The 8,364-nt window shown below is 24.1% G+C and overlaps 1 protein-coding gene across 2 annotated transcripts in view; it reads left to right on the top strand.

Moving 5' to 3' along the window:
* Window positions 1-8,364, top strand: part of LOC111680533 (kinesin-associated protein 3) — a 45,219-nt gene that overhangs the window by 22,548 nt on the left and 14,307 nt on the right. The window lies entirely within an intron of this gene.

The raw sequence follows: 8,364 nt of genomic DNA, 5'->3' as shown, positions 1-8,364 counted from the left end.
AGATAGATAGATAGATAGATAGATAGATAGATAGATAGAAAGATAGATAGATAGATAGATAGATAGATAGATAGATAGATAGATAGATAGATAGATAGATAGACAGATGATATATACTAATACTCTACATATTTTCATTTTTCCATTCAGTACTGCCAAGAAAAAGTTAAACTTTTAACACAGATGATATTCTCGAAAAAAATTCAAAAAGATTTTTGTTTTGAAATTTTGCTCAGTGTCTACAATTAGTTTTGATTTACGCTAACATAAAAGCTGAATTTTATTGCCAAAAATAATTATAAACCTCGAAAAATTATTATTTTTTTACTATTATGCGTTTTATTTAACAAGTGTTTTTAATTTTTTTTATAAAACAGTGGCAAAATAATAAAAATTAAAAACTAATTTAAGATAAATCATTAAGAAACACTAATATATTAACAATAATAATTTCGAGGATTACATCATGTTTACGAATAAAATACAAAATCGTTTATTTAAAATAAAACTTGTTGAATTTTGCTCAAAAAAAAAACAAATATGAAATATTAAATTAAAAAAAAACACATAAATAAATATTAAAGAGAGGTCATTTGTTAAATAAAAAAAAAACAAATTACATTTCAAAAACAAAGAACCAAAACAAAAAAAATAATTTTATGCTTTTTAAATTATTTGACGTTAAATTGTCTCTACTAAGGGCTTTTGACTTAAGTTCTATAAAAGACCACAATAAAAACATATCATTCAAAAAATATTACAAATTAAGAATGACGCATAATTAACTTTTAATAAAAAAGCAACAACAATACAACAAAGACAGATAGATAGATACACTCATCATCAATATTAAAACAACACCAGTGCCAACCACACCATTTACGATTAATTCTTAAAGTGTGGGTTGTATGATTTTTTTTTTTGTATTTTCATTTTAATTTTTTTTTTTTTCAATATTTTTTTATTTAACGTAGTAAAGTTAAATGATGCCAAAAATTTGTATAAATTATTTATTTTTTTGTTTGTTTTCATCAAGATAATCATCATCATCTTTTTACATTTAATTATACATTAAGGCTATTCATAGGTTGATGGCATATTCCACTCAGTTAACAATTAAAAAAATCGTTGTCATAAACTAATTCTGCAATTTTTGTTCATTTAATTGATATAAATTATCAATTTTGATTTATGATATTTTTATTTTTTTTTAATTTAACCTTTGACATCGATATCTTGTTTTAATGAGGTTAATGTTTGCATTTGAAAACATAATTTTCTTTTCTGTTTTTGACAATAAATTTATTATAACTTTTGGCATGTTTCTTATTTTAGCTTTTGGCAATTTATTTAAATTTTATTTTGATAAATTACTTTTAACCATAAGAGTAATAATAATTTTAACGCTTTCAAATTAAAAAAAAGCAATTAATTTTTGTTGTTTAATTAAAATACAATAAAAATTTTTGTTGTGGTTTATCGTATGATGATTAAAAATATTAAAAATTTAATTTGTGAATGAAAGTTTTTTTATATGAATTTAGAGAAAACTAAAATAAATTTAGTTTGGAATTATAAATCTCGAAATTGCAGTTTCGACTATCGACTTTTCTATAGTCTCGACTATAGACTAATCTTTAGTCTCGACTATAGACTAATCTTCAGTCTCGAATATAGACTTATCTATAGCCTCGATTATGAACTAATCTACAGTCTTAACTATAGGCTAATCTATGGTCTCGGCTATGGACTATTCTGTAAACTTGACTATAGATACTATTTGACTATATACACTATTTTTTAGCGACTATAGACTATTTTATAGTTCCGAATACAGACTATTCAATAGTATGTTGACTATTCTGTAATCCCGTCTATTGACTATTCTACAGTTCCGATAATAGATTATTCTATAGTCCCGACTACAGACTATTCCATAGTACCGGATATAGACAATGCTTTAAATTCGCCTATAGTCTGTTATATTTCGACTTAGACTTTCTGTAGGCCTGACTATAGACTTTCCTGACTATAGTTTTAAAGACCCGACTATAGTTTTTCAAAAGTCCCGACTAAAGTCTTTCTATAGCCGCGACTATAGACTATACTATAGTCTAGACTATATACTTTCTATAGTTCCAACTATAGACTTTCCATCATCTCGACTTAGACTCTCGACTTCAGTCTATTCCTTAGTCGCGACTTTAGAATATTCTATAGTACCGAATATAGACTATTCCTTAGTCCCGACTAAGGCCTATTCACTAACCCCGACTATAGATTATTCTTTATGTAGACTATTCTACAGTCCCCTCCATAGATTGTTTTACAGTACCAACTAAAGACTTTTCTACAGTCCCCTCTATAGACTGTTCTACAGTCCCTACTATAGTCATTCTATAGACTATTCTACAGTCCCCTCTATAAATTGTTCTACAGTCCCGACTAAAGACTTTTCTACAGTCCCCACTATAGACTGTTCTACAGTCCTGACTATAGTCATTCTATAACCCCGACCATATACTATTCTACAGTCCCAACTATAGACTTTCTATTGTCCTTGCTATAGACTATTTTGAAGTCCCGGCTATAGACTATTCTATAGGCCCGACTATAGGCTATTCTATAGTCCCAACTAGACTATTGTATAGTCCCGAATATAGACTATTCTACAGTCCCGAATATAGATAATTATTCATAACATCTACATTTTCATATCCGAGTCAGCATGGGTTAATCTTAAACGATTTAACAAGAAACCTCGTAACACAATAATTTTTTGGCAAATATTATTTCTTAACGTTAGAAATAATTAAATTTATATGTTATTTAATAATTAACTGCACAAAATCGAAAGTAAGTTCCAAAAAACTGTCTTGTCATTACAACTGTCAAATTTATTGTAAAACTTCTAAGCGGGGGAGGAGGTTAACCTTGAAGGCCGACTATAAAAATAATAATTTTATTTAATATTTAACACAATTTTTATTGCTATTTTTCGATATTTATTTACAATTTAGTGGTCATTGACTTTAGATTTATAAACAAATAAAAAATATATATTTAACGTTTTTATGAAAATTTGTTACACACAGAGTACAATTTCCAAAACAAGACAAGACAACATTAACAATAAGAGCATCAATAACAACAACAACAACAGCAATAACCATAAAACCTAAACGTAAATGGTAATGACAACTAACTACTATTGTACGTACAAACAAAACTATTTAATGTGGAATGTTTTTTTTTTTACCGAAAGAAACAACCATTCACTACTTAAACACTGTTTGGATGGATCATTCATTCATTCGTTCATTCATCCATTTGTTCATTTATTTATGATGTAGACGACATTTTTCTATAAAAGAAGTATTTAAAAAAAACAGGCATTTTGTTAAAAAAAAATAAGTCCACGAACGACATAAAGTTGACACATTTGGACTGGCCATGCGTTTAATTTCGTTTTTCAGTCTTTTCAGTAACACTCTTTAATGAATGAGTTAATGAACTTGAAGTCTTAATAATATGGGTTGTTTGTATAGTACGTCCAAATGGTGGCTGTTGTTGAAGTACTGATAATTGCTAGTTTGGTTGATGGTGGCTGATAGCTGTCCGATCGTCTTAAAGGTACTTTTTGTCTGGTCTTTGCTCTCACGACAAGTAGTTTTACATGTAATAATAAAAATAAATAAATAAATAAATAAAATTGCGTTGGTGTTACAACATGTTATTTAATATTTATTATTTTCTATTTACAACTTAGTCCGTTGTAGATTTGTTTTTGTTTTAAAATACATTAAGATTATTGATTTTATTTTCTGTATTCTAAACAATCGTATTGTTGTTGCTGTTAACCCCTATTAGGGAGTCTCACAGTCATTTGTTAAGTCAAGCGTAATAAATAGTATTATAATTAATAGATTTTTTAACTTGTTTGTTGCAAAATTTACGTTGTAAAAAAAGGAACAAATAAATGCTAATAAATCACTTAAGGTCTAGTGCTATGTCAAGCAGTAATAGTGTAATTTTTGAGTTGTATTTAACAATAAAATATTTTCAGAGAAAATTCTTTTTTATAAAAAATTTTCCTTTTATCCAAAATTTTCCAAAAAATTTAAATTTTATATAAGAAATATTTTTGATTTTTTTTTTCAAAAAGTCTCCAATTTTTTATTAAAAATCTCCTTTTGTTTCTAAAAATGTTTTGGAAAACGTCATTTTTTTCTAGAAAATTTTTGAAAAATTAAATTTTATACACAAAATTTTCCAAAAAAAAAAAAAAAATTTAAAATTCCCTTTTTGTAAAAAAATCTAAAAACGCTTTTTTTGTAGAAAATTTTTAAAAAAATGTTCTTTTTTACCAAAAAATTTCTAAAAAATCTATATTTTTGTTTCCTTTTTGCAAAATTGCCAGAAAAAATCTTTGTTGTATAAAATATTTTCTTTTTATCCAAAATTTTCCAAAAAAAATAAATAAAATTTTATAAAAAACTTTCGGAAAAAAACTTAAAAAATATAAAAAATATCTCTTTCAGAAATTTTAAAAAAGTCCTAAATTTTATAAAAAAATTCAATGTAATCTCTTTTTGTTTCTGAAAAATTCCAAAAAAAATCTTTATTTTTATAAATAATTTTTGAAAAATTTATAAATTATCTCAATAAAATCTTTTTTTGTTTCTAAAAGAAAATGTATATTTAAAAAAAAAATTCAAATAAATATTTCTTTTTTTTCAAAAAAAAAATCAAAAAATATCTCTATTTTTATAAAAAAAAATTTAAAATTTTATAAAAAATCTCAATAATTTTTTTTTTGTTTCTAAAAAAATTTCAATTTTATAAAAAAAAAATCAAAAAATTCCCTTTTTGTTTCTAAAAAAAATGTTAAAAAATCTCTATTTTTACAAACAACTTTTTAAAAATTTATAAAAAATCTCAATAAAATCTTTTTTTTTTTCTAAAAAATTTAAATAAACACAATTTTTTATAAAGAATTTTTGAAAATTTCTTTACAAAAATTCCATTTTTTTTTTAATTATTTAAAAATCTCTTTTTCGAAATAAAATTCTCTTTTTTTACAAAATTTTCTAAAAAATATATTTTTTTCAAACAATTTTCAAAAAATTTATCTTTTTTAAAATATTTTAGAAAAAAATTATTTTTTTGGAAATTTATAAAAAAAAATTTTATAGAAAATTTTCGAAAACCCTACTTTTTTATAGAAAACATTCAAAAATTATGTTTTTTATAGAAATTTTTTTCGAAAAAATCTATTTTTTTTAAAGAATTTTCGAAAAATTATGAAATGTATTAAAATATTTTCGAAAAACTGTTATTTATAAAAATGTTGTTAGAAATTTTTAGAAAAATTTTCTTATTAGAAACGTTTCTTTTTATAGAAAAATTACAATTTTCTATAAAAAAGTTTCAAAAAATTCTGATTTTTATACAAAATTTTCCAAAAATTCTGTTTTTTTATAAAATTTTTGAAAAGTTCTCTTTTTTGAAGATTTTTCGAAAATTTCTTATTTTGTTAGACAATTCTGAAATGTATTAGAAATTTTTCTAAAAACTCTCTTTTTTATGAAAATTTATATAAAATACATATATGGAATTTATAAAATTCTATATATTTTTCATAAAATTTTATATATTTTTAGAAAAATTTATGTTTTTTATAAGAAGTTTTCGATGAGTTCTCATTTTTTAAACATTTATGACAATTTCTCTTTTTCAAACAAATTTTTTTTATAGAACTTTTTCCTTTTTATAAAAAATGTTTGTCAGTTTCATTTTTATGTTTAGAAAATTAAAAAAAATCGATTTCGAAAAAATTACAAAATTTCACTTATTTTTGGTAATTAAAAAAATATCATATTTTTTAGAAAATTTTTATTACAAAATTTTCGAAAATAAATTATTTTTCTATAAAAATATTTCGAAAAAATTCTCAATTTTAGAAATTTTTCAAAAAAAAATATTTAACAGAAAATTTTCGAAATAAAAAAGTACGTTTTTTCTCATGCGCAGTAAAATGTTTCTAAATTTTGGTAAAGATTATTGTAGGTTATGTAGTTATTTCATACATTACTTGGTAATAAGTGTTAGTACTCAATAACTATCTATGTCTATAGCGTATGTCTAATAAGGAATTAGTTAGAGAAGAAATATTGATTTTTATATTTGTGCAAAAATCGTTACAGAGAGAGTTATAAATAACTTTATAATGGAACATTAAATAAGAGAATGGAAGAATAGTAAATATAAAACCTGTACAGTTTTTTTTAAGTTGGAATAGGAATGTTGTAAGCATTGATCATTGTCAAACAAAAATAAGTAGTTATTCACCCAAAAAGTAACTACTTACTCTTTGCTCAAATATTGCTTGCCTACTTATCGGGTATGTAAATATTTCGTTGGGTGTTTCTTAATACTTATTTTAATTCTCTTTCCGAAATGTGCTACTTCTTTGTGGGAAGTCTTTTTATAAAAACGGAAATGTTTTATATCTCTTAATGAATTTCCTTAGAATTAAACAAATGAAATTGACATAATCTTCATTTTCATTAACTTTGACAATAATTCCCGAAAATTTACCTCCAAAATAAATTAGCAAAAAATTTTAAATTTATTAAGGAGCCAACGATGGTATGTGGTCGTCGTAACGTTTATATGTACGTGTGCGTTGAAATGTATTAACGTGTATTTCATTTTCTAAATAATTTATTACTGAAAATAAAACATTATTTAAACAAATGAATGAAAACGGCTCCGATATACAGAGTATAGTAAGTACGTGCCATAAAAAACACATGTCAGGCATAAAATTAATTTAATTTTTTTGTTCAATATGGTTTTTGTGGTTACAGGAAAACGACGACAACAACAACAAAAATGTTGTAAAAATTCTACTCTACTCTTGAACAAATAGAAAATTTATGGAACTTAAACAAAAAAATCATACAAATTACTTTTTATTCTAAAGATTTTATAAACAAAACAAACCAAAAAATCAATAAGTCACTAAGATTTAAAGGTTATTTATTCCAAACCAAATAATCTTAGTTTTTATGACTAAAGTTTTTATACTTACTTATGCATGTGACAATTGAGAATTTATTACAAATATCCTAAATACATATAATAACTAAATACGACTTGGTTGGTTAAGGGATTTGTGTTAAACAAAAGCGCAAGGTTTGCGGTTTGGTTTCATATTTTTGAGTTCCTCTTTCAACTAAGTGCGTGTGTCAAATGTGTTACGTTTGAGGTTATGAAAAAGTTTTGACATTTAATTATATTTAGTTATTTTTATTTGAATCTACACATATGGTTAAATTTGTTTTGCGTAAATCTTAAGATGTACTTTTTTTAAATTTTATTTTGGCTTCGAAGTTTAGTTAAAGTATGTAATATAATATTTATTGCTTGGAAATATTTAGAAATTTTAGAGGAATTTTAATATAAAATTGCAAAAGTTTTTAATAGTTATTACTAAAATAATCAATATTTACTATTGGTTAAGAAACATACATATTTATTTCTATTTTTCTTTAGCACCTATATTATCTATAGGTTTAAATTTAACAAAAACATCCAGAACCTTCTTAAATATACAGCATCATCTTCTCAATATCTTTAATTAAAGTTTTAATTTTCACCTGCAAAATAAATTATATCTTAAGGTATTTTATGCTTCACAAAATTAAAACAATAAAATTTCATTGAATTCTTTAAATAACAAATGACTGGTTCACGTTTTCTATCCGATGTTTATTCGCCTTTAAAAAAATACAAATAAAAAATTCTAGTAAAAAAGGACAAATGAATGAAAAAGAAGAACAAAAAATGAACAGCAGCAGCCATGAACATAAAATGCGCAATTTAATGGAACCATACATTTTAGTATTCTCCAAACGACTAGAGTAGAACACAGAACACCTGAGTTGTGTTTGTGTGCATGTGTATGACAGGGTTGGAAAATCAAAATAGGCGACATGTGTCAAAATTGCTGACCTTCTAACTAGCATCATCTGATTTTACAAAAATAACCAAATTTTCTTTTGGTTTGAAAACGTAGACGTTTTTATGTTTCAGAAGGGGTTTTTGACGGAAAGACTAAAAGTAAAACCAGATCCAGACCAAACTACGGATTGCATAACAGACTAGACTATAGGTTAGACCATAGACTAGACTATAGGTTAGACTATAGACTAGACTATAGGTTAGACTATAGACTAGACTTTAGGCTAAACTATAGACTAGACAATAGACTAGACTATAGACTAGACTGTAGACTAGACTATAGACTAGACTATAGACTAGACTATAGACTAGACTATAGACTAGACTATAGACTAG

Source organism: Lucilia cuprina, chromosome 3 (genome assembly GCF_022045245.1).
Source record: "Lucilia cuprina isolate Lc7/37 chromosome 3, ASM2204524v1, whole genome shotgun sequence".
Classification (NCBI taxonomy): Eukaryota; Metazoa; Arthropoda; class Insecta; order Diptera; family Calliphoridae; genus Lucilia; species Lucilia cuprina.
This window is presented reverse-complemented; position numbering and strand designations above follow the sequence as displayed.